The following is a 25,768-nucleotide window of genomic DNA, read 5'->3' as shown; positions in this document are numbered from 1 at the left end:
TATGCTTGACTGGTGCCCAGGGAATGTTTTGCCTAGGTTCAGGCAGAACCACCCTGTTAGTAGGTAACCTATTGTTGTTTACTGAGCTTTAAAAAAACAGGTTAAGAATGAAATCAAATGGACCATTCTAACTAGCTAGCATCAGGGAGTTTATTCTATAATGGAAAACACCTTCATCTTGAAGCAAGGCATCGGCATTGTAGTCCGGGGTCTGAATCAAATAATAATATTCACTGAGGACCTGCTAGGTAATTTGCATATATTATCTTATGTAATCCCCCAAAGAACTCTTCAGGATAAGTGTTATTGTTCCCATTTATTAGGGTCAGAGATGAAGAGAGGTCATAGAGCTGTAAATATTTTCCTATATTTTATTTCATTTTATTAGAGAAGTTGTAGGTTTCCCTGTAATGTTTTGAATCACATTCCTAAAAATGTAGCTTTGAGCCTCAAGACCCAGAATCATATAGGAAAGGATATTTAGATTATACAAAAAATTATTTTCATTATCCAAAGTGAATAAAGTGTCACTTTCATCCCTTAGTTAAATAATACAGATATAAAAATATATAAAGTCATCTCGGTAATGGAAAGGGACCTACAGAAGGAGCCTGATAAAGACATTAGTTTATGAAATATTTTTTTAAGTTAATGATGTATCATTTCCAGTAGTATAATTTAAATTTACTATTTATGGCAATAGCAGGATTTATAAAGGTTTTTTTTTTTGGTATATTTATCCCACATGGATTTAGGGCAGCTTACAGCAGTAACCTAAAAATAAAATAACACGAAAAATTATTTAGTGCTACTGAAAATGGAATAATATAAAAATGTCTCCCTATTCACTCCCCAGTAGGTGAGCTATGAATTTACCTTAGAATTTCCTGGAAGCTTGAATAGGATGATTTTTTTTTTCCAAGTAATAAATGGTATATTTTATTTTTTATACAACTGAAATAAATGAAAATAAATTTGAGATTTTTGTCTCACATACTGAAGTAAGTGGTAACACCCTGGGATATGCATAAAATTCAAAGTTGGAAATTAATATTAATAGTTTCTATTTGCGACTATAATATTTCATACAACATATTTAAATTTCAGCTCAAGGTAATACTGTAATTCTAGCATATGTTGTTCTTTACAAAGAGGACCAAGTGACTTATCATAAAAATCAAGAAGAGAGCACATTTATAATTACGATCGTTAGGTAGTCTGAAATGATACAGGTATCTTGTTGATACAGTTCACCTACTTAGAAGTATTAATATAGTCTGCAAGTCTTTCTGAAGTACATTTTCTCTGACCAGTAAAGCTGCTGACATGTAGAATTCTTTTTTCTAATACTTTTTGTCAGGTCGCATTCTCTCTGTTTACAAAGTCAGCATGTTAGAATATCTATATTTAAATTATTAACTTACAGAAGTTTTAAAAAGATAAAAAATTTTTTTCATCAGTGTACTAGTTTGTTAACTCTAGTTATGAAAATGAATATATTCTTAAATTCCTTATTTTCAGAATTTATAATTTATATTTTGTGGCATCCATATTTTAAAAGTTATTTTATTAAATATATATAGAACAGATCCTGGTTTCTGGTGAATTTTTTTTTTTTTAAATTTTATTTTGAAATAAATTCGAAGTAATAGGAACAGTTGCAAAAACAATACAAACCCCATACACAGAACTCCAGCATACCCTGACCCCTCCCCTGATACCCCGATCCACCAACTTTAACATCCTGTTACAGCCATTTCTCTTTCCCTCCCTCCCTCCCTCTCTCCCTCCCGCCTTCCCTATCTATCATCCATCATCTATTGCTCTGTCTTCTGAACATATGAGAGCAAACTGCACACATCCTTGAACAAACACTATAATTCACATATACAGTTCCCATGAACAAGAACATTCTTTTATGCAAACTGATTAAGCGCAGCTAAGAAGTTGAAGAAATTCAACATTGATACAAAGCTTACATTCTGTATTTCCTTTTTTTTCCTTATGTCTCAACTGTGTCCCTTTGAGCCTCCTGTTCTCCATCCTCAGATCCCATCCAGGATCATCCTTGGCATTCAATTGTCATCTATTTAAACTGTCTTTTTTTTCAATTGTGGAAACATATATACAGCCTAAATCTTCCCATTCCACCCCCTCCCTAGCATTCCATTAGTGGGATTATCACATTTAGAATGTTGTAATGCTATCACCTTCCCACCATCCATTACTAGAAATTTCCCTTCACCTCAAACAGCAACCCTACACTCATTTCTTAATTCCCCATTGCCCCTTCCCCCACTTCTTGTAACCCATACTCTACTTTTCATCTCTATGGTCATATTCTCTGATAATTTCTTTGTGTTTACTGTGGGGCTTAAAATTAACCTCTTAAATCCATAACAATCTTGTTTTTCTTTGATACCAACTTAACTTCAATAGGACACTTAAACTATGTTCCTATACTCCTCCATTTTCCCACCTTTATATAGTTCTTGTCAAAAATTACATATTTTTACATTGAGTTCAAAACCACTGATTTTTCTTTAGAGTTTGTGTATTTTACATCATGTAGGAAGTAAATAAGTTACAAATCAACAATTATTGACTTCTATTTGTATTCCATTGTGGTCAGAGAATGTGCTTTGAATATATTCAATTTTTTTTTTGTTTTTTCTTTAATTTATTGAGGCTTGTTTTATGTCCCAACATATGGTCTATTCTGGAGAAAGATCCGTGATCACTAGAGAAAAGTATGTGTCCTGGTAATTTGGGATGAAAGGTTCTATATACGTCTGTTAAAATTCTCTCTCTCTCCTTTCTTTGTTTCTCTGTCGGTAGGGCTCCCTTTAGTATCTGAAGTAGGGCAGGTCTGTTATTGGCAAACTCTCTCAGCATTTATTTGTCTGTGGAAAATTTAAGCTCTCCCTCAAATTTGAAGAAGAGTTTTGCTGGATAAAGTATTCTTGGTTGGAAATTTTTCTCTCTCAGAATTTTAAATATGCCATGCCACTGCCTTCTCCCCTCATGGTGGCCACTGATTAGTCACTACTTAGTCTTATGTTGTTTCCTTTTTATGTGGTGAATTGCTTTTCTCTTGCTGCTTTCAGAACTTTCTCCTTCTCTTCAGTATTTGAGAGTCTGATCAGAATATGTCTTGGAGTGGGTTTATTTGGATTTATACTATTTGGAGTTAGCTGGGCATTTATGCTTTGTGTATTTATATTGTGTAGAAGGTTGGGGAAGTTTTCCCCAACAATTTCTTTGAATACTCTTTCTAGACTTTTACCCTTCTCTTCCCCTTCTGGGACACCAGTGAGTCTTAAATTTGGACGTTTTATTTTATCTATCGTATCCCTGAGATCCATTTCGATTTTTTCAGTTTTTTTCTCCATTCTTTCTTTTGTTCTTTCATTTTCTGTTCTGTGGTCCTCTAGGACAGTGAGTCATTGTTCATCTTGCTCTCATCTTGTATTATGAGTATCTAGAGTCTTTTTAATTTGGCCAACAGTTTCTTTTATTTCCATAAGATCTTCTATTTTTTTTATTTACTCTTGCAGTGTCTTCTTTATGCTCTTCTGGGGTCTTCTTTCTGTCCTTTATGTCCTGTGCCATGTTCTTCTTCATGTCCTTTATATCCTGTGCCATGCTCTTGTCCTATGATTAATTGCGCCAAGTACTGTGTCTCTTCTGATATTTTGATTTGGGTGTTTGGGATTGGGTTCTCCATATCATCTGGTTGTATCATATGCTTTATGATTTATTGTATGCTTTAAGATTTTCTGTTGTTTTTGGCCTCTAGGCATTTGCTTTGCTTGATAGGGTTCTTTCAAGTTGTAAAGAATACCAATCTCCTTTTTCAGATCTAAAACTTGGTGGTGTACACTTTCTCTAACTAACTAGCAGATAGCATCTGTGAGTCAACTATTCCCCTCAAGTCAGTTCTCCTCAACTTTGACTTTGTGGTATGTGGGGAAATGATTCTTGTGGGGTTCAACTGGTGAACTCAGTTTGGGTGTGTTGTTGGTGCCGTCCACCCTGAATGTGGGGCGTGTGTCTGGGTGGTTAGGGAGGCAGGGCAGCTTTAATAATCAAACCTCCCAGGTATTCCCAGAGATTCAAGGCTGTTGCAAGAGTCTAAGCCTTCATTTCAGTTTTGCTCCAAATTTTCTCTGCCGCTGACCCACAAGTCCCCAGCATTGACTAGGGTCCCTGGGATTTCCGAGCAGGTCCCCCTTCTCAGCTGTGATCTTCCAGGACCTCTGCTGAGGGAAGGCTGTGCTACATCACAAGTGCACGCCGTCCTTCAAGGGAAGCCCCGGGCCACGCAGGGGCGTTCCCAGCCTGATGCAAAGATGGCTGAATGGGGTGTCTCATACCCCTCCTTTTCGCACAGCTCCGCCTTCCCAGCTGCGGGACAGTTAGCTGTGTGTGCACCCAAGGCCACTGTCCACGGCCGATATTGTTGCGTGTACGCAGTGCCGTGGGATACACTGCCCGTCACACTGGGTTTCCTGGCGCGACTCTGGGCTGTGGGTACGCCCCAGGCAGGAGTGTCTCCAGCCCGCCGGGGAACCGGCTGCAAGCAGTGCAGTTTCTTTCTACTTTTGGCTATCCCCTATGCCCCCCTGGCTCTGAGGGAATTAGCAGCGGTCTGTCCTCCATGCCAGATACCGAGAGGTTGGCACAGCCTGCTCCTGCCATGCTTCACTGCACAGTTCTCACCATCATAACTGCAGCTGCTCCTGGGTTGTTTTTTTTTTTTTTTTTAAAGAACTAGTTTGTCTCCAAACGCCAATCCCCGGTTTCCCCACACCGCAGCGCGGCCATGGGACTTTCAGCCAACTTACTCACTCATTTCAGAATGCGAACTCCTGGTTTCACCAAGTGCACGGTCCCTGTGGTTTTAGCAGACCTTGCCAGCTGGTGCATCACTGAAACTGGTGTTCTGGATCACTTTCTGGTTTTTATCTAGTATTTTTCACGGAGGTGTTTATTTGCCCTGTCTCACCTAGCCGCCATCTTAGGTTCTCTTTATTCGTTTTTAATATACAGATATGTATGCTATAAAATTCCCTCTAATCTCTTTAGCTTTAGCTACATCCCATAAATTTTGCTGTTTTATCATTTTCATTCATCTGAAAAACCTTTTCTTATTTCTCTTTTTACTTCTCTGATCCATTGGTTACTTAGGAGTGTGTTGTTTAATTTCCATATATTTTTCAGTTTCCCAAGTATTTTCCAGACTCACCCCACCTTTTGACCTCAGCAACACGGCTGAGGGCAGGATGAGAAACACTGAAGTCCTGCTTCTCAGAAGAAAGCCCTCTAGGGAGGAGGAGGAGGAGGAGGAGGAGTCCTGTGTCCTTGGCTATAGCCGTCTCTGGTGAATTTCTAAAAGACAGAAGTTGTGCATAGTTTTTTTGTTTGTTTGTTTGTTTGTTTGTTTAATTGAGATTGTTCACAAGCCATGCAATTATCCAGAGATCCAAAGTGTACAATCAGTTGCCCATGGTACCATCAAACAGTTGTGAATCCATCACAATTAATTTTTTATTACTCCAGAAAAGAAATAAAGACAAAAAAAAGGATACTCAGATCCTCCCATACCCCTATCCACACCTCCTCCATTATTGATTGATAGTATTGCTGTTGATGAAAGAATGTTACAGTACTACTAACTGTAGTATGTAGTTTGCGCTAGGTGTATTTTTTTCCTATATGCCCCTCTATTAACTTCTAGTTATAGTGTCATACTTTTGCTCTAGTTTATGAGAGAGATTTCTAGTATTTGAACAGTTAATCATGGACATTGTCCACCACAAGATTCACTGTTTCATACATTCCCATCTTTTAACCTCCAACTTTCCTTCTGGTGACATGTGTGACTCTTAGCTTCCCCTTTCACAGACCATTCAGCACTGTTAGTCATTCTCACAATGTGCTACCATCACCTCTGTCTACTTCCAAATGTTTAAGTTCACCCTAGTTGAACATTCTGCTCATAATAAGCAACTGCTCCCCATTCTTTAGCCCCATTCTATATCCTGTAACTTATATTTCATGTCTATGAGTTTACATATTATAACTAGTTCATATCAGTGAGACCCTGCAATATTTGTCCTTATGTGTCTGTCTTATTTCACTCAATATAGTGCCCTCAAGGTATCTTCATCAACCCAATTTTTTTAAAGACGGTTTTGTTCACACATGATACATTCCATCCTAAGTAAACAATCAGTGGTTTCCTGTGTAGTCATGTATTTATGTATTCACCACCATCACCACTATCTATATAAGGAACATCTCCATTTCTTCCACAAAGAAGGAGGAAGAGTCAGAGAAGGTAGAGAGACAAAAGGAAAAAAAGAAAGAGAAAAAAAAGACAAAACACGACAGCTGGGAAGCGACAAAAGGATAGATAGCATTAAACCAAAGTAGAATAAAGAGTCAGATAACATCACCAATGCCAAGAGTCCCTTGCTCCCTCCCCTTTGCCCCCCCATATGCATTTAGCTTTGGTATATTGCCTTTGTTACATTAAACGAAGCATAATACAATGTTTCTGTTAATTATAGCCTCTAGTTTGCATTGATTGTATTTTTTCCCCAATCCCACCCTATTTTTAACACCTTGCAATGTTGACGTTCGTTTGTTTTCCCTCATGTAAAAACATGTTTGTACCTTTTATCACAATCATTGAGCACCCTAGGTTTCATTGAGTTATACAGTCCCAGTCTTTATCTTTCCTCTTTCCTTCTGGTGTCCCACATGCTCCTAACATTCCTCTTTCAACCATGCCCCTAACCTTCCTCTTTCAACCATGCTCACAGTCATCTTTGTTCAGTGTACTTACATTGCTGTGCTACTATTTTCCAAAATTGTGTTCCAAACCTCTAACTCCTGTCTTTTCCTTTCTGTCTGTAGTGCTCCCTTTGGTATTTCCTGTAGAGCAGGTATCTTGTTCACAAACTCTATCATTGTCTGTTTGTCAGAGAATATTTTAAGCTCTCCCTCATATTTGAAGGATAGTTTTGCTAGATAGGATTCTTGGTTGGTGGTTTTTGTCTTTCATTGTCTTAAATATATCACCCCACTTCTTCTCGCCTCCATGGTTTCTCTTGAGAAATCTATACGTAGTCTTATCAAGCTTCCTTTGTATGTGATGGATCGCTTTTCTCTTGCTGCTTTCAGGATTTCTCTCTGTCTTTGATGTTTGATAATCTGATTATTAAGTGTCTTGGCATAGGCCTATTTAGATCTATTCTGTTTGGGGTATGCTACGCTTCTTGGATCCATAATTTTATGTCTTTCATAAGAGTTGGGAAATTTTCATTAATTATTTCCTATATTATTGCTTCTGCCGTTTTTCCTTCTCTTCTCCTTCTGAGACACCAATGACACAAACATTCCTGTGTTTCATTTTGTCATTCAATTCCTGGAGACATTTGCTCGTATTTTTCCATTCTTTTCTCTCTGTTCTTTTGTATGTAGGCTTTCAGGTGTCTTGTTCTCCAGTTCCTGATTGTTTTCTTCTGCCTCTTGAGATCTGCTGTTGTATGTCTCCATTTTGTCTTTCATCTCTTGTGTTGTGCCTTTCATTTCCATAGATTCTGCCAGTTGTTTTTTTCAAAGTTTCGATTTCTACCTTATGTACACCTAGTGTTTGCATTATACGCTTCATCTCGTTTGCCGTATCTTCCCTAAACTTTTTGAATTGATTTAGCATTAGTTGTTTAAATTCCTGTATCTCAGTTGAAGTGTAAGTTTGTTCCTTTGACTATGCTATAACTTCATTTTTCTTAGTGTAGGTTGTAGTTTTCTGTTGTCTAGTCATCTGGTTTCCTTGGTTACCCCAATCAGGTTTTCCCAGACCAGAATGGGCTCAGGTTTCAGAAGGAGGCAGTAGTATTAGGTCTCCCTGAGGGTGTGTCTTAGAAGATTGATGCACCCTTTGAGGCCTCAAGCCACTGTGCTTTTCTGCCCAGCAGGTGGCGCCTGTCAGCTTGTCACTGCAGAGGTGTGGCCGGTGACTGTTTTCCTCCAGGCTCTGGGGTCTGGTTCTCAATGGAAAGCAGGTAGTAGAGCTTGACACCACCTCTTTCCTCTTATGGACCACTTCTTTCCTCTTATGGAAGATACACCCCCTGGGGAGAGATCTTTTGCATTTGAATAGTGTCTCTGGCTTTGCTCTCTCCACCCTTGTCTGGGTCAGAGTGTGGAAACTGAAAATGACTGAGGCTTTTTCCACTGAGCCAAAAAAAGAGACAGAAAGCCCCCATTCAGGGCCAGTCCATGGCCACCCTCAGTTTCACCCATTGGCCAGAGATAGCACCTGGTCCTCTGGTCTCCTCCTCCCTCCCAGAGGGTCGCTTGGCTCTCCAAGGTCAGTCATCACCAAAAGCCTCTATCTGCTTGTTGAGGATTCGTTGCTTGTATTGAGTAGTCAACATTTGTTAATTAAAACCTCAGTTGGAGCTGGGCTGAGGTATATTCGCTTGTTCAGAGAGTGCTGCTCTCTATCTTAGCGAGGCTTTGCAGTTTGGGCTGCCGTAGGGGAAGGCCTCTCGGCACAGGGCTGCAGTTTTTACATACAGATTTTATGCTTTGATCTTGGGCTTTTCTCCCAATCCAGATTGGTGTATGATGTGTGGACAGTCACGTTTGTCCCCTAGCAGTTACTCCAGATTATTTACTAGTTGTTCCTGGTTGTTTGTTAGTTGTTCCAGGGGGACTAACTAGCTTTCACTCCTCTCTATGCTGCCATCTTGCCAAATCTCAGGATGATTTTTAAAAGAAGAAAACAAGATAATTCCTCTGGGAAAACAGCTTAACATTTAACTGAATTTAACATTTCAAGCAGAAGGACCAGCACAGACTGAGCCATATTGATGTGAAGCCTGAATCAAATGCTGGCTCATATGATAAGTACATGTTTAGTTTTTTAAGAAATTGCCAATCTGTTTTCCAGAGTGGGCATACCAATTTACATCTTCACCAGCAATGTTGGAGAGATGAAATTTCTCTGCATCCTCACCAGCATTTGGTATTATCACTTAAAATTTTTTTTTTTTAACTTACACAGTCTATATTTACCAAACATACACTCCCCTCCCTTACCCCATCCCCTGGTAGCCTCTAGTCTACTTTCTGTATCTGCAGATTTGCTTTTTCTAGACATCTCTTGTAAGTGCTCATTGCTTATGTGCTAAGTGCTTATTTCACTGAGCATTATGTTTTCAAGATTCTTCCATGTTGCAGCATGTCTCAGAACTTCATTCTTTCTTATGGCTGAATAAAATTCCATTGTGTGTATACCACATTTTGCTTATCCATTCATTTATTGATGGACATTGGCTTGTTTCCAAATTTTGGCCGTTGTGAGTAATTCTGCTCTAAACATTAGTGTATGAGTATCTGTTTGAGACCATGTTTTCCCTTTCTTTGCATATACATATATAAGTGGAATTGCTGGGTCATATGAATATTCTATATTTAACTTTCTGAGGAACTGCCATATTGCTTTCCACAGTGACTGCCCCAGTTTGCATTCCTACCAACAATGTACTAGTGTTCCAGTTTCTCTGCATTCTCTCCAACACTTGTTATTTTCCATTTTAAAAATAATAACCATCCTTATTGGTGTGAAGTGGTATCTTGTGGTTTTGATTTGCATTTTCCTAATGGCTAATGATGTTGAGCATCTTTTCACGTATTCATTGGCTATTCGTGTATCATCTTTGGAAAAATGTTTGGTCATGTCCTTTGCCCATTTTAAAATTAGGTTGTTTATCTTTTTGTTGTTGCACTGTAGAAGTACCTTATATTTCTGGATATTAAGCCCTTAACCAATGTATAGTTTGCAGATACTTTATCCCATGCTGTAGGTTATTATTATTATTATTATTTGCTTTCTTGATAATGTCCTTTGATGTACAAAAGTTGTCGATTTTGATGCAATTCAATTTATCTATTGTTTCTTTATTTTTGTTGCTTGTGCCTTTGGTGTCATATCTAAAAATTTGTTATTGAATCATTAAGATGTGCTCCCCTGTGTAATCTCTAAGAGTTTTATACAATTTTAGCTATAAAACTCTTAGAGTTTATTGATCCATTTTTAGCTAAATTTTCTATAAGTTGTGAGATGGGGTTCTGACTTCACTCTTTTGCATATGAATATCCAGTTTACCTAACACTAGTTATTGAAGAGACTGTTTTTTCCCTATCACATACATTTACCACCTGTATTAGTTAGGGTTCTCAAGGGAGACAGAACCAACAGGAGGTATCTGTAAATATGAGATTTTTTAAAGTGTCTCACGCATGTGGGGAGGCATGAGTGCGAATTCCTTAAGGCAGGATGCACAAGTCCAAATTCCGTAGGTCAGGCAGCAAGCTGGCAACTCCGATGAAGGACTTTGATGAACTCCCCAGGAGAGGCTGGCTAGCTGAAGAAGTAGTGAAAAGTCTTTCTCTTCTCCCTTAAAAGTCTTCAACTGATTGGATTAAATCCAGCTGGATTGAATTCTCTCATTGCAAAAGATATGCCCCTCGTTGATGTAATCAGCCACAGATGCAGTTAGTTGACTGATGATTTAATAAACCAGCCTTCTGGTTTATTAACCAGCCAAAAATGTCCTTATAGTAATGGTTAGGCCAGTGCTTGCTTGAGCAGATACCTGTGCACCATCACTTGGCCGATTTGACACATGAACCTAACCATCACAGCACCCTTGTCAAAAATCAATTGGCTATAGATGTGCAGGTGTTTCCTTGGACTTTCACTTCTGTTCCATTGGTCTGTATGTCTGTTTTATGCGAGAACCGTACTGTTCTGATTATTATAGCTTTGTAGTACAATTTGAAATTAGGTAGTATGAGTTTTCTAACCTTGTTCTATTTTTTTAAATTCAATTTTATTGAGATATAGTCACATACCAATCATCTGAAGTGTACAATAGTTGTTCACAGTATCATCATATAGTTGTGCGTTCATCACCACAATTTTTGAACATTTTAATTACTCCAAAAAATAAATATAGGAATAAAAATAAAAATAAAAATAAAAGTAAAAAAGAACACCCAAAATATCTAATACACCTCTTCTCCCCCCATTATTCATTTACTTCTTGTCCCCATTTTTCTACTCATCTGACCTACACTGGATAAAAGGACTGTGAGCCACAAGGTTTTTCACAAGCACACGGTCACACCATGTAAGTTACATAGTTATGCCATTATCTTCAAGAATCAAGGATACTGGGTTGCAGTTCAACAGTTTCAGGTATTTCCTGCTAGCTACCCTAATACACTAAAACCTAAAAAGAGATATCTGTGTAATGCATAAGAATAACCTCCAGAATAACTCTTTGACTCTATATGAAATCTCTCAGCCACTGAAACTTTATTTTATTTCATTTCTCTTCCCCCTTTTGGTCAGGAAGGCTTTCTCAATCCTATGATGCCGGGTCCAGGCTCATCCCCGGGAGTCATGTCCCACGTTGCAGGGAGATTTACACCCCTGGGAGTCATGTCCCATGTAGTAGGGAGGGCAGTGAGTTTACCTGCAGAGTTGGCTTAGAGAAAGAGGCCACATCTGAGCAACAAAAGAGGTTCTCTGGAGGTGACTCATAGGCACAGTTATAAGTGGGCTTAGTCTCTCCTTTGCAATAACAAGCTTCGTAAGCACAAGCTCCAAGATTAGGGTGTCAACCTACTAAACTGGTAGTCCCCAATGCATGCAAGAATATCAGTAATTCCCCAGATGGGGAGGTTTAATAGTTCCACATTTTCCTCAGTCCCTCAAGGGCGCTTTGCAACCACTTTATATTCTCTGCTCAAATTACTCTGGAATGTATCAGGGCTTTACACTAACCTTTACAAACAAACCTGATCTCACCCCATATTTAGGGTTCCATGTAATTATTGTTTTTGAATAAATGAACTATACAAGTTAAATTATATAATATGCTATAGAAAATATAGGTTTTGCCCCAAATAAACATCTCTTCCTTTAGTCTCATATAGAAGTTGAAGTTCTAAAACAGTATCATCCTTTACCCTTCAGTCTTAATTACCTTAGTCCCAACCAAGTCCATTTTGTTCATATCTCTAATTGAGGTCTTATCTCTTTTTCAGCTTCTTTTAACAGTTGCTGTGTGGGGTAATGCTGACATTGCTCATGGTAATCTCATGCCTCTTCCAGCGAATGGTTTAGGAATGGTAATATGCCCAAAATCTGGCCAGTGATACATGAGACAAAGGCTCCTGGAGGCTTCTGAGAAAGGTTCTTGGCTCCAAAAGAAGAGACAAGAAACACAGTCTCTTTTTTTGATTGATATTTTCCACTACTTATTTATTTGCAGACAGGCTCAGTTTGGTCAAATGGACTGACCTGCCTCAGAGTAATATCTACCTCTCAGATTTCTTGCAGGGAGTAAATGATTTAGTGTGTGTAAAAGTGTCTGAGAACTGTACAGATAGTAGTATGTTCATTTGATAGAAGATGGCACCTAGCAGAGCTAGGTCAAGGAATGGGCCACCGAATGAGAATGTTTTGAAAGGTATGTGGAGGAAGAAATCTTCTTTGATGAGTCTTGAATTCAGTGGTGGCAATGGGGTAGTATAGATAGGAGTGGAAGAGGCTGAGGGAAAATGAGCTAGGAGACTAGAATTAATGATTTCTATGGCTGATCTGGGGGAGGAAAGGGAGTGAAGGCTAATAATCAGTGAAGCATTTTGAGCAGCAGTAGTATTTTAGGCAATGCCATTGGTGTGTTTGCCCTCCTGGAAGAAACAGTATTACAGATATTGCAAGTGTCCTTTTCCTGCTTAATAAATTTGGGGTCCGAAAGGCCTATTTTATAGCATCGCTCTTTTCTTTTTCCTAGAGGCTCAGTGCCCATAGCATCCCTGTCCCTGGCTCTTGGGGACTGCCTGGAAATTTATTTGGCAATGGCTCAATCTAGATGATCCGGTCTGATAACTTCTAGCAGAGCTGGAGTGAAGGACAAATCAGAGGCCCAGGCTCCAGTAGCAGCACAGAGAGGTACCTAGTTGGGGAGGAAGGTAGCCAGCTCTTTTAAACCGACAACTGATCTCTCCTCAAAGGTTTTAGAATCAGATAGACCTAGAGTCAGATTTCAACTTTACCATTTACTAACTGTATCATCCTGGATAAGTCAGTGTGAAGAAAGTATTGTAGCATTTACCTTTCAAGATTACTGGTAGCATTAGAGATAATATTTTTTAAAGCCTCAGCCTCAGTGCATGACATGTAGTGGCTGCTCAAATAAATGATAGTTGTTGTATAGCTATTACTGACAATTACTAGGTAAAGTCATTGAGACTGTGCTTGCAGAATACATCTTTCAGACTACCCATTTATTTGATTGTTTATGACCCCTTGGAAGGTGTATGCTTAGTATTTGTTTTAATCAGGACTCAATTGCATGTAAAATTACCAAATTGGTTGGGGATACAGATGGTAGGTAAAGGGAGGGTTAGAAGAGATATTACTATTTGTCTTCGGCTCCAAACTGAGGGTTGGTCTTGTTCTTAAGTTTTCTGTTTTCCCTGCTTTACCCTATTTTCTGCTTCTTTTATTTTATCCACTACTTTTTTTTTTAAACCTTTTACTTTGAAATACTTTCAAACCTACAGAACAGTTACAAAAAGAATAAAAACCTCACATAGTGAACTCCAATGTACCTTTCCCCCCAGATACCCAGATCAACCAGTTTTTAAATTTTGCCACATTTACTGTGTCCTTCTGTCTGTCCATTCATCCACCTGTCTATTTATCAGTCTGTTTCCTGAGATTGAGTGTAGGTTATATAATCATACTTCTTGAACACTTTGATACTGTCACATACATTCCTTAAGAACAAGGACACTCGCTTATGTAACCACCTTAAATGCAGTAATCAAGTTCAAGAAATTTAAGATTGGTATACAGCTTTTCAGTTTTTTCTTAGGTCCCAAAAATGTCCCTTTGAGTCCTTCCTCCTCCTTTGCTAGATTCTGTCCAGGATCATGTATTGCATTAATCGTCATTGCCTCTTTATTTGCTCTTTCTTTTTTATTTTTAATTTGGGAACATATATACAACATAAATTTTTCCCTTCTGAACCTCCCCCATGCATACCATTTGATGGCATTAATCACATTCACAGTATTGTGGAACCCTCACCACCTTCCATTACTAGAATTTTCTCATCTCCCCAAACAGAAACCCCACACGCATATGCATTAACTCCCCAACGCCCCTGCCCTTTGCTCCTGGCAGCCTGTACTCTATTTTCTATCTCTGTGATATTTTCTTTGTAGTAACCTAGAGTTTAAATATAATTCCTTAAATCTATAATGTTTACTCTGGGCTATTCATATATGCCTTTAATCACGTTGAAGAAGTTTCCTTCTATTTCTATTTTCCTAAGTGTTTTTATCCAGAAGGAGTACTGGATTTTGTCAGATGCCTTTTCCGCATCAATTGACATGATCATGTGTTTTTTTCCCACCATTATGTTAATGTGTATTAATTGATTTTCTTATATTGAACCATTCTTGTTTACCTAGGATAAATCCACTTTTTTGTGCTGCATAATTCTTTTTTTTAACAGTTGATTTATTCATAATCATCAAAAACTGAAAACAACCCAAGTGTTCACAAACAGGTAAATGGATAAATAAACTTTATAATGAAATACTACTCAGTAATAAAAAAGAATGGACTGTTAGTACATACAAAACATGAATGAATCACAAAAGCATTGTACTAGAAAGAAGCCAAATTCAATACTATATACTGTACAATTCTATTTATATGCAATTCTAGAAAAGGTAAAAACCATAGTGATAGGAAGCAGATCAGTGGTTGCCATGGACTAGAGGAGGGTAGGGATATGGAATGACTTCAAAAGGATACTACAAGGAGTGATGCATAATTCTTTTAATGTGCTTTTGGATTCAGTTTGCTAATATTTTGTTGAGGATTTTTGCATGTGTATTCATAAGGGATATTGGTCTGTAATTTTCTTTTCTTATGTTATCTTTATCTGGCTTTGTGTAAGGGTGATGTTAGCCTCATAGGATGAATTAGGAAGTGTTCCCTCTTCTTCAATTTTTTGGAAGAGTTTGAGTAGGATTGGTATTAATTCTTCTTGGAAAGTGTTCTAGTTTGCTAATGCTGCAGAGTGCAAAACACCAGAGATGGATTGGCTTTTATAAAAAGGGGGTTTATTTGGCTACACTGTTACACTCTTAAGGCCATAAAGTGTCCAAGGTAACACATCAGTAATCGGGTACCTTCACTAGAGGATGGCCAATGGCGTCCGGAATACCTCTGTTAGCTAAGAAGGCACGTGGCTGGTGTCTGCTCCGAAGTTCTGGTTTCAAAATGGCTTCCTCCCAGGACGTTCCTCTCTAGCAAGCTTGCTCCTCTTCAGAAGGTCACTCACAGCTGCACTGAGTTCCTTCTCTTTGAGTCAGCTCATTTATATGGCTCCACTGATCAAGGCCCACCCTGAATGGGTGGGGCCATGCCTCCATGGGAATAGCTCATCAGAGTCATCACCCACAGCTGGGTGGGGCACATTCCAAGCAAATCTAATCAGCACCAAAACGTCTGCCCCAAAAGACTACATCAAAGATAATGGCATTTGGGGGACACAATACATTCAAACTGGCACAGAAAGTTTGGTAAAAATCCCCTGTAAAGTCATCTGGATCTGGGCTTTTCTTTGTTGGGAGGTTTTTTGATTACTGATTCAGTGTCTTTACTAGTTATTCGTTTGTTGAGGTCTTTGTTTCTTCTTCATTCAGTGTTGTGTGTTTCTAGGAGTTTATCCATTTCATCTATGTTATCTAAGTTGTTAATGTACAGTTGTTTATGGTATCCTCTTTTAGTCCTTTTGTATTAGTGAGGTCAGTAGTATTGTCTCCCTTTTCATTTCTTATTTCAGTCATTTGTCTTGTTTCTCTTTATTCTCTGTCAGTCTAGCTAAAGGTTTGTCAGTTTTATTGGAGTTTTCAAAGAACCAACTTTTGGTTTGGTTGATTCTCTGTAATTTTTTTAATACTTTAATTTCATTTATCTCCATTCTAATCATTGTTATTTCCTTCCCTCTGATCTCTTTGGGATTGGTTTGCTCTTTTTTGCTAGATCCTCCAGATTTGAGGTTAGGTCCCTGGTTTAAGATTTTTTTCTTTTTTAATGCTAGCATGTAGAACAATGAGTTTTCCTCTCAGCACTGACTTTGCTGCATCCCATAAGTTTCATGTTGTGTTTTCAATTTCATTTGCCTCAGTAGCTTACCTAATTTTCCTTGTGATTTCTTCTTTGACCCATTGATTGTTTAAGAGAACATTAATTTCCTCATATTTGTGAATTTTCCCTTCCTCCCTCTGTTGTTGTTTTCTAGTTTCATTCCATTGTGATTGGAGAAGATACTTTGTGTAATTTCAATATTTTTGAATTTATTGAGACATTTTTTGTGAAGTAACTTATGGTCTGTCCTGGAAAATGACCCATGTGCACCAGAGAAGAATGTACATTCTGCTGGCTGCTGTTGGGTGAATTTTTACATATATGCCTGTTAGGTATAGTTGGTTTAGAGTATCATTCAAGTTTTCTACTTCCTTATTGATCTTCTGTCAAGATATTTGACTCACTATTGAAAGTGGCGTATTGTAGTCTCCCACTGTTAATGTAGAACCATCTATATCTCCCTTTGAATCTGTCAATATTTGCTTCATATATTTTGGGGCTCTGCTATTAGGTGCATATATATATATTTAAAATAGTTATTTCTTCTTTTGGAAATGACCCATTTATCAATATATAATGACTTTCTTTGTCCTTGGTAACAATTTTTATTTAAAGTCTATTTTATCTGATAGTAGTATAGTTACCCTGCTGTCTTTTCGTTACTACTTCCATGGTATTTTTTTTTTTCCATCCTTTCACTTTTAACCTGCTTATTTATGTCTTTGACTTTAAGGTGTAGCTCTTGTCAATATCATACAGTTGGGTCATACTTTTTTATCCATTCTGCCAATCTCTGCCTTTTGACTGGAAAGTTTAATCCCTTTACATTTAAAGTACCAATAAGGCAGGACTTCCTTTTGCCATTTTGCTGTGTGTTCTTTGCAGGTGTTGTACCTTTTTGACCCTTAATTCTCCCATTAATGCCTACTTTCATATTTATTTGATTTTTTTTTTTTTTTTGTATTGTAAAATATTGAGTCCCTTCTCATTTTTATCTGGACATATTTTTCTTATATTTTATTTGTGTTTACTATGGAGTTAAAATTTAATATCCTAAATAAATACCAATCATTTTTAGTTTGATACCAACTTAACTTCCATAGCATACACATACACTATCCCTATACCACTCTGTCCTCCCACCTTTGTTTTATGCATGTTGCTAATTATATCTTTGTACATTACATAGTCTTAGTACTTTTTACTCATTTGCATTTAGCACCTGTAAGGAGTAAAAGGTGGAGATACTTACCAAAAAATACAGCACAATAGTACTGGCATTTATAAATACCCAAATGGTTATCTTTACTGGAGTCTTTATTTCTTTATGCCTCTTTAATTTACATTTAGTGTCCTTTCTTTCAGTCTGCTTGTAGGGTGGGTCTAGTAGCAGTGTACTCCCTCAGCTTTGTCTTAATCTCTTGCTCATTTTTGAAAAACAGACTCGCTGGATATAAAATTCTTTTTTGGCAGTTGCTTTCTCTCAGCTTTTATTTTAATCCATTGCCTTCTTGTCGTCATGGTTTCTGATGAGAAATTGGAACTTAATCTAATTGGAACTCCCTTGTGCATAACACATTGCTTTTCTCTTGCAGCTTTCAGAACTCTCTCCTTGTTCTTTGCTTTCTATAGTTTGATCACTATATGTCTGGGCATATTTCTCTTCAAGTTTATCCTGTTTGGTAGTCAGTGGGCATCTTGGATGTGCATATTCACTTCTTTTGCCAAGTTTGGGAAATTTTCTGTCATTATTTCTTTGAATATTCCTTCTGCTCCTTTCCCTCCTTGTCCTTCTGGGAGTCCCATAATGCATATGTTGGTATGCTTGATGTCGAACAGGCCTCTTAGGCTGTTTTCACTTTTTCTAATTCTTTTTCTTTCTGATCCTCATCCTGACTCATTTCAGTTGTCTTGTCTTTGAGTTCATTGATTCTTTCTTCTGCCATCCCCGGTCTGCTGTTGAAACCCTCCTGGGTATTTTGCATTTTAGTTACTGTGGTCTTCAATTCCAGTAGTTCTGTTTGGTTCCTTTTAAAAATTTCTGAGATTCTTACATTGTTCAGTCATTGTTTTCCTGATATCTTTTAGTCTTTTTCTGTATCTTCCTTCATTTCCTAGAGCATATTGAGGATTATTTTTTAAAATTGTTTATCCTGTATTTCTGCAGTTTAGTCTTTATGTTTTCCGGATTTTTATCTTGTTCCTTTAGATGGGCCATCATTACCTGTTTCTTTGTTTATCTTGTAATCTTCTTTTGTGCACTATACATTTTAATATTGTAAAATTGTACTCTGAGATTTAGCCCCTGAGCTGCCTGTTTCTTGTGTTTGTATCCAGCTAGTAATATGACAGGTATTTTCTTGAGTGCCAGGAGCTAACAAAACCAAACAAACCAATGCAAAAACACATCTCACAGTCTTGGGAAATTACTTTTGCATTGGCTGGTGCTCTCCTTCACAGTTTGGCCCTCATATCAAAAAAGTCAGCCCAAAGTGAATGCAAAGTAAAGGGTCCTCTTTGTCTTGTCTTTTCCTGTGTGTTGTCTGGACTTGTGCTTGCTAGAAATCTTTGGGTCTTTAGAATTCCCCTATTTATAGGAATTTGAATGTCCTGTCTACTTCCCAGGAAACAGCTCTTCTCCCTCTCTCAGGGGTTCTGCCACAGGTAAAGCAGCTTAGCCTTTGCCCCTGACCTCTGGACTCAAAATTATACTCTTCTTTCCTCGTCTCAATGAACTTTTGACTGGAGGGAAAATTCTCACAAGGGGGGAACACACCCACAAAGAGAGTCCTAGTAGCCTCCAAACTACTCAGGGGAGGGGAGGAGGGAGAGGCCAAGAAGGGTGCCAGGAACTTTTCCTGTGGCTCTTTGAAGCTGTGTGGTCTTGATTTGGCACTTGCCCGGTAAATGCAGCCATTTAATTGTTTTTTATGGTTTTGAGGAAATGTACTGTCTTTAAGTCTTCTCAGTTGCCTTTGCCCTGGGTAAGTGATAACAGTGGTCATCCTCAGAGCCAGGTCCCCAGCGATCTGAAGTATAATAAAAATAATCAAAAGCAGTGATCAGCTGTTAGATTGCACACATGTGGATCTTGGGGAACTAGGTCTTTATATCCCACCCTGGCACCAGTCTGCTGTGCTAGGGGCAGAGGTTGAGGACCTACTGCTGCCTGCAGTGAATTGGGAGATGCCACTCAGAGTACAATTTGCTGATTATTTACTGTGATTTACTGGCTTCTGCTTCCTGTTTTTCCCTAGGTGCTGCACAGTATTCTACTTGATTTTGGAGTTCCAAAATAGTTGATTCAGGTAGTTCCTGTCTGTTTAATAGTTTTCGGGTGGAGGGATTGATTCCTGGAGTGTCCTACTCTACCATCTTCCCACAATACTCTCCTATTTATTATAATATATGCATTCAATGTTATAAATTTCCCTCTAAGCACTTCTTTCACTGCATTCCACAAAATTTGATATGCTGTATTTTCATTTTCATTTAGTTCAAAATATTTTTTTATTTCTCTTCACACTTCTTTAACCCATGTGTTATTTATAAGTGTGTTGTTTAGTCACCAAATATTTTGGTATTTTCCTGCTATTGTTCTGTTAATTTCTAGTTTAATTGCATTGTGGTTTGAGTGTATACTTTGTATGATTTCTATTCTTTTAAATTTGTCAAGTTGAGTTTTATGGCCCAGTATGTGGCGTATCTTGGTGAATGTTCTACGTGAGCTTAAGAAGGATATATGTTCTGCTGTTGTTGGATAACGTATTCTAGACATGTCAGTTAAATCCAGTTGATGATTGTGTTGTTCAATTCAGCTATATCCTTACTGGTTTTTTGCCTGCTGGATCCATCAGTTACTGATACAGGAATGTTTATTTTACATAGTTAATATCATATTATAGATATTGTTTTGTGGATTGTTTTTTTTATTTAACATTAGATCATAAGCATTTCTCAGTGCTATTATAATTTTTTCTTAAGCAGCAGTTTTAATGATTATATGCTATTGTATTGCATGAGATGATTTATTTAATCATTACCTTCTTGTTAGACATTTAGGCTATTTTCCATTTTTTTTATGTTATAAATCACATTGTGATAGGTATCTGATCATAAATTTTTGTCTGTAATTTTGATAACTTTCTTAGGATAAATATTTAGGAATAGGGTAATTGGAGTAAAGAGGTAAAAATTTCAAGGCTCTTGATACATATTATTGAGTTGCTTTCCTAGTTCATTGCAGGGACACAGTAAGTATTTGATAAATGCAAGAATGTATACTCTCTAGGAAGGTGTACTGTAATCCTCATTCCACCATTCATATTTATCCTCATTTGTTCTTAGTTGGTGCTTTTTTCTCTTGTTAGTTTCAGACTTAATTGCTTTCTCTATACTCAGGCCATATAAAATCAGGTCTTTGCTTCCCTCACAAAGAAGAGACACTCTGTTTTTTGTAATATGTTCTCTATCGTGTTCCTTCCTCACCCTTCTATCATTCATTGGTAGTATCTTATGACTCAGAGGTCTTTGCAACCATAGAGATTTAGAAAAACTTGACCCATCCCTTAGGTAACATATTTTTTTATATGCAAATATATACAACATAAAATTTTTCATTTTAATCACTTTCAAACATATAATGCAGTGACATTAATTACATTCACAATGTCATGCTACCAGCACCACCATCTGTTACCAAAACTCTGTCACCCCAAACAGAAACTGTACCTGCTGGGCATTGATTCCCCATTCACCTCCCCACTCCACCCCTGGTAATCTGAATCTACTTCTCTCTCCTATAGATAATGTTTAAGTTATGGAGAGAAATCAAGCCTTTATAGAAAAAAGTCTAGAACTAGTTATTGAGAGGCCAAAGGGGATTCTAGATCCTCTCCTAGCGGAGTGATTTTAACCTTTAATCTCTCTGGGACTTTGTTTCTTATCTGTAAGGAACAGATAATAATAATACCTCCTTTTCTTACCACTCAGGTTTGAGAGGATTAATCAGTTCACAAGATACAGTCTTATTGAATGGCTACTGCATCCAAGATTATGTGATTAATTCAGAGAGATTCCTCTTGTCAAAGAACTATTCAACTATTCATTCAGTTGGTAACAGATATTTATTGAGTACCTATTTTGTGCAACATTTTATGGAAAGAAAGACAGCAGAAAAATTGAATCCAGTGTGAAGAATGCTGTGATTTTGGTAAGAAATAATAGCAATAGCAACTAACACTTAATGAGTGTCTGTTATGTGGCAGGCATTGTTTTAAACCCTTTACCTGTATTAATTCATTTAATCCACACAATAAACCTTTAGGTAGGTGCATAATTACTATTATGCACAGATTATAGTGGGGTGCAAATACAGTATAGTAATTTGACATTTATTGAATGCACATTATGAACCAGATATTCTATAGATACTTTACATACATTTTCTTTCATCTTTACCACAATATACATGAGTATGTTTTATCATTTTACACATGAGGAAATAGAGACTCAGGAAGATTAAGAAATGTGCTCATGTTCACACAGCTTATAAGAGTTGGAATCGAACCCAGTTTTCATCCAATTCCAAAGGATTTTGGAGGATAGATAAAGCTCTCTAGGCTAAGGAATTTAGGACCAAAGATATGAGAGTCCATTGCCTTTTAAAGGAATAGGAGATAAAACCGAAAAATAACTTTCTTTAAAAATGTGAGGTTGTTCCTTCCATTTCCCATATGTCACTTCTCTCTAGGACAGACTTAAGAAATCCTATCAGGCCAGCTCAGGTATATGGATACTTCCTAAGTGCTGTACTTGTGGCTGCTATGGCAGTCCTAAATGCTTTAGCCAAGTACCTAATACCTGAAAATGCTATATTCATTCAGAGCAGCTGCACCATGTAACCAGATGGGATTTAAAACTGGCATGTTCATATAAAAAAAGGAACCATTAAAACCTAATTTAAAATTGTCAATTTGCAACCTGATGTTACCACATTAGGATTTAAAATTTTTTCCTCTAATGAAGAATAGAAATGTTTCACTAAACTCCTGTTAAATTGTTTACACTTCTTGCATACTGCACAGATGTGCTCAGTTGGCTGAAATGCTTTTCCAAAACTGTGCAGTGGAAGAGAGAAAAATGTGCAGTTTTAGTTTGAAGTCTAGAATGGTTGCTGAATAAAGGAGTGCAGTGAAATTTTTCAAAGCTTGTAGAATTGATTTTAACAGTTGCTTTTGTGGTTCTATATAATTGAATTATGGTGTTGTAGTTTGAGAGGCACAGACTATAGGAGAGAGACCCATTTAAAATAGGCTTTGTTTACTATTTGTGTCAGATGTGCCCTGTCTTATCATTTTCTGTAGCAATTTCCAGACTGGTCACCCTGCCGCCTATCTCTCCTTCCCAAATCTGTCATCCTTATTACTTTTCTGTAAGCTTTGTTAAATATAGAATACACTTCTTTTCCCTACTTTAAAACCTTCGGTTTAGTTTTCAAGGAAGGCTCCTATGATTTGGCCTCTGCCTGACTCAGCTTTCCACTTCTTTCTCAGATGTTGTTCCAGCCAGACTGGACTACTTGGCATTTGCTGTCCAGTTCATAACCCTGTACCTCCAGCCATCTGCTCATATCTATTTGGGATACTCTCCCACCCTTTCTTCATCTCCCAGCCTCTTTTTTTTTTTTTATTTAAATGCAACTTTATTGAGATATATTCACATAACATACAGTCCTTCAAAGTGTACAGTTTTTCATGGTGTCATCATATAGTTGTGCATTTATTCACCACAATCACTTTCTTTCTCTTTCTCTCTCTCTCTTTCACATACCATACAATTATCCAAAGATCCAAAGTGTACCATCAGTTGCCCCCAGTACCATCATACAGCTGTGCATCCATCACAATTAATTTTTTTTTAATTTTTAGAACATTTGCATTACTCCAGAAAAGAAATAACGACAATAAACAGGAAACTCAAAGCCTCCCATACCCCTAACCACCCACCTCCATTGTTGACTCATAGTACACAATGTTTGAAGATTTTCATTACTCCAAAAAATAAAATTAAAATTAAAATAAAAAAGAACATCTAAAACATTCCATTCCCTTCTTTCCTCCATTGTTCATTTACTTTTTTTAACACTCATTCATTTTTTTTTAACTTTATCAAAAATTAAAAAAAAAACCTTTCAAACAAAACCAAAAAAAAGGAATAAGAAAAAACAAATAACCTAAAATAATTACATTGCTTCCAACATGTTCCTCTCATACCCCAAGAAAATTAACAAACCATAACTGAACAAAGGAATAAGAAAAATAAATAACCTAAAATAACTACATTGCTTCCAATATGTTCCTACCCTACCCCAAGCAAATAAACAAACTGTAACCCAGCAAAGGAATAAGAAAAACAAATAACCTAAAAAAACTACATTTCTGTGAGCTTGTTCCTACCCCCCAGAAATTAACAAACCATAGTTGTTCCTGAGCATTCCCATAACATTAAGTTTACCCTCCATAACTTATTGGTTCTTATTAGATTATCGTTTCCCCTTCACTAGTTGCTGTCTATCGCTAGGTTCCCTACATTCTACAATATAAACCATCTATTTTACATTTCTCACAGAGTTTGCATTAGTGATAACACACAATAGCTCTCTTTTTGTGTCTGGCTTATTTCGCTCAGCATTATGTCTTCAAGGTTCATCCACTTTGTCATATGTTTCATGACCTCGGTCCTTCTTACTGCTGTGTAGTATTCCATCGTATTCCACATTTTGTTTATCCACTCATCTGTTGAAGGGCATTTGGATTGTTTCTGTCTCTTGGCAATTGTGAATAATGCTGTTATGAACACCAGTGTGCAAATATCTGTTCGTGTCACAGCTTTCAGATCTTCTGGGTATATACTGAGAAGTGTCATTGCTGGATTGAAAGGTAGCTCTATATCTAGTTTTCTAAGGAACCGCCAGACTGTCCTCCAGAGTGGCTGTACCATTCTACAGTCCAACCAACAATGAATAAGAGTTCCAATTTCTCCACATCCTCGCTGGCATTTGTAGTTTCCTGTTTGTTTAATGGCAGCCAATCTAATTGGTGTGAGATGATATCTCATTGCGGTCTTAATTTGAATCTCCCTAATAGCTAGTGAGCTGAATATTTTTTTATGTGTTTTTTGGCCATTTGTATTTCCTTTTCAGAAAAATTTCTTTTCCTATCTTTTGCCCATTTTATAATTGGGCTGTTTGCACTATTGTTGTTGAGTTGTAGGATTTCTTTATATATGTAAGATACCAGTCTTTTGTCAGATACATGGCTTCCAAATATTTTTTCCCATTGAGTTGGCTGCCTCTTCACCTTTTTGCCAATTCCTTTGAGGTACAGAAGCTTTTAAGTTTGAGGAGTTCCCATTTATCTATTTTTTCTTTTGTTGCTTGTGCTTTGGGTGTAACATCTAAGAAGTGACCTCCTAATACAAAGTCTTGAAGATATTTCCCTACATTATCTTCTAGGAGTTTTATGGTACTGTCTCTTATATTGAGGTCTTCAATCCATTTTGAGTTAATTTTTATGTAGAGTGTGAGGTAGGGATCCTCTTTCATTCTTTTGGATATGAATATCCAACTCTCCCAGCCCCATTTGTTGACTGGACTATTATGTCCCAGTTCAGTGATTTTGGGGCCTTATCAGAGATCAGTCAACTATAGATCTGGGGGTCTATCTCCGAATTGTCAGTTCGATTCCATTGATCAATATGTATGTCTTTGTGCCAGTACCATGCTGTTTTGACTACTGTGGCTTTATAATAAGCTTCAGAGTCAGGGAGTATAAGTCCTCCCGCTTAGTTTTTCTTTTTTAGAATGTTTTAGCAGTTCGAGACATCTTCCCTTCCAAATACATTTGATACCCAGCTTTTCCAAGTCTGCAAAGTAGGTTGTTGGAATTTTGATAGGAATTACATTGAATCTGTAGATGAGTTTGGGTAGAATTGACATCTTAATGACATTTAGCCTTCCTATCCATGAACACAGAATATTTTTCCGTCTTTTTAGGTCCCCTTTTATATCTTTTAGTAAAGTTATATAGTTTTCTCTGTATAGGTCTTTTACATCCTTGGTTAAGTTTATTCCTGGGTACTTGATTTTTTCTAGTTGCTATTGAGAATGGAATCTTTTCCTTGAGTGTTGTTCTAGTTTGCTAGTGTTGCAAGAATGCAAAACACCAGAAATGGACTGGCTTTTATAAAAGGGGTTTATTTGGCTACAAAGTTACAGTCTTAAGGCCATAAAATGTCCAAGGTAACACATCAGCAATCGGGTACCTTCACTGGAGGATGGCCAATGGTGTCCAGAAAACCTCTGTTAGCTGGGAAGGCACGTGGCTGGCGTCTGCTCCAAAGTTCTGGTTTCAAAATGGCATTCTCCCAGGACGTTCCTCTCTAGGTTGCAGTTCCTCAAAAATGTGACTCTTAGTTGCACTTGGGGTATTTGTCCTCTCTTAG

General features: G+C 37.4%; 1 protein-coding gene across 11 annotated transcripts in view; it reads left to right on the top strand.

The window, feature by feature from the left end:
• FAM168A (family with sequence similarity 168 member A) overlaps positions 1 to 25,768 on the top strand; it is a 263,583-nt gene that overhangs the window by 83,131 nt on the left and 154,684 nt on the right. The window contains exon 1 of one of the 11 annotated variants that reach the window (XM_037840571.1): positions 21,096 to 21,476. The exons of 9 other annotated variants lie outside the window; for them this stretch is intronic. The gene's annotated coding sequence lies outside the window, so the exon portion shown is untranslated. Of the gene's footprint in view, positions 1 to 21,095; positions 21,477 to 25,768 lie in introns of those variants that run through there. One more of the 11 variants, XM_037840575.1, reaches the window with a different exon arrangement.

The sequence above is a fragment of the Choloepus didactylus genome, chromosome 6 (genome assembly GCF_015220235.1).
Source record: "Choloepus didactylus isolate mChoDid1 chromosome 6, mChoDid1.pri, whole genome shotgun sequence".
Lineage (NCBI taxonomy): Eukaryota > Metazoa > Chordata > Mammalia > Pilosa > Megalonychidae > Choloepus > Choloepus didactylus.
Note: the sequence above shows the minus strand (reverse complement) of the source record. Positions and strands in the feature narration are given on the sequence as shown.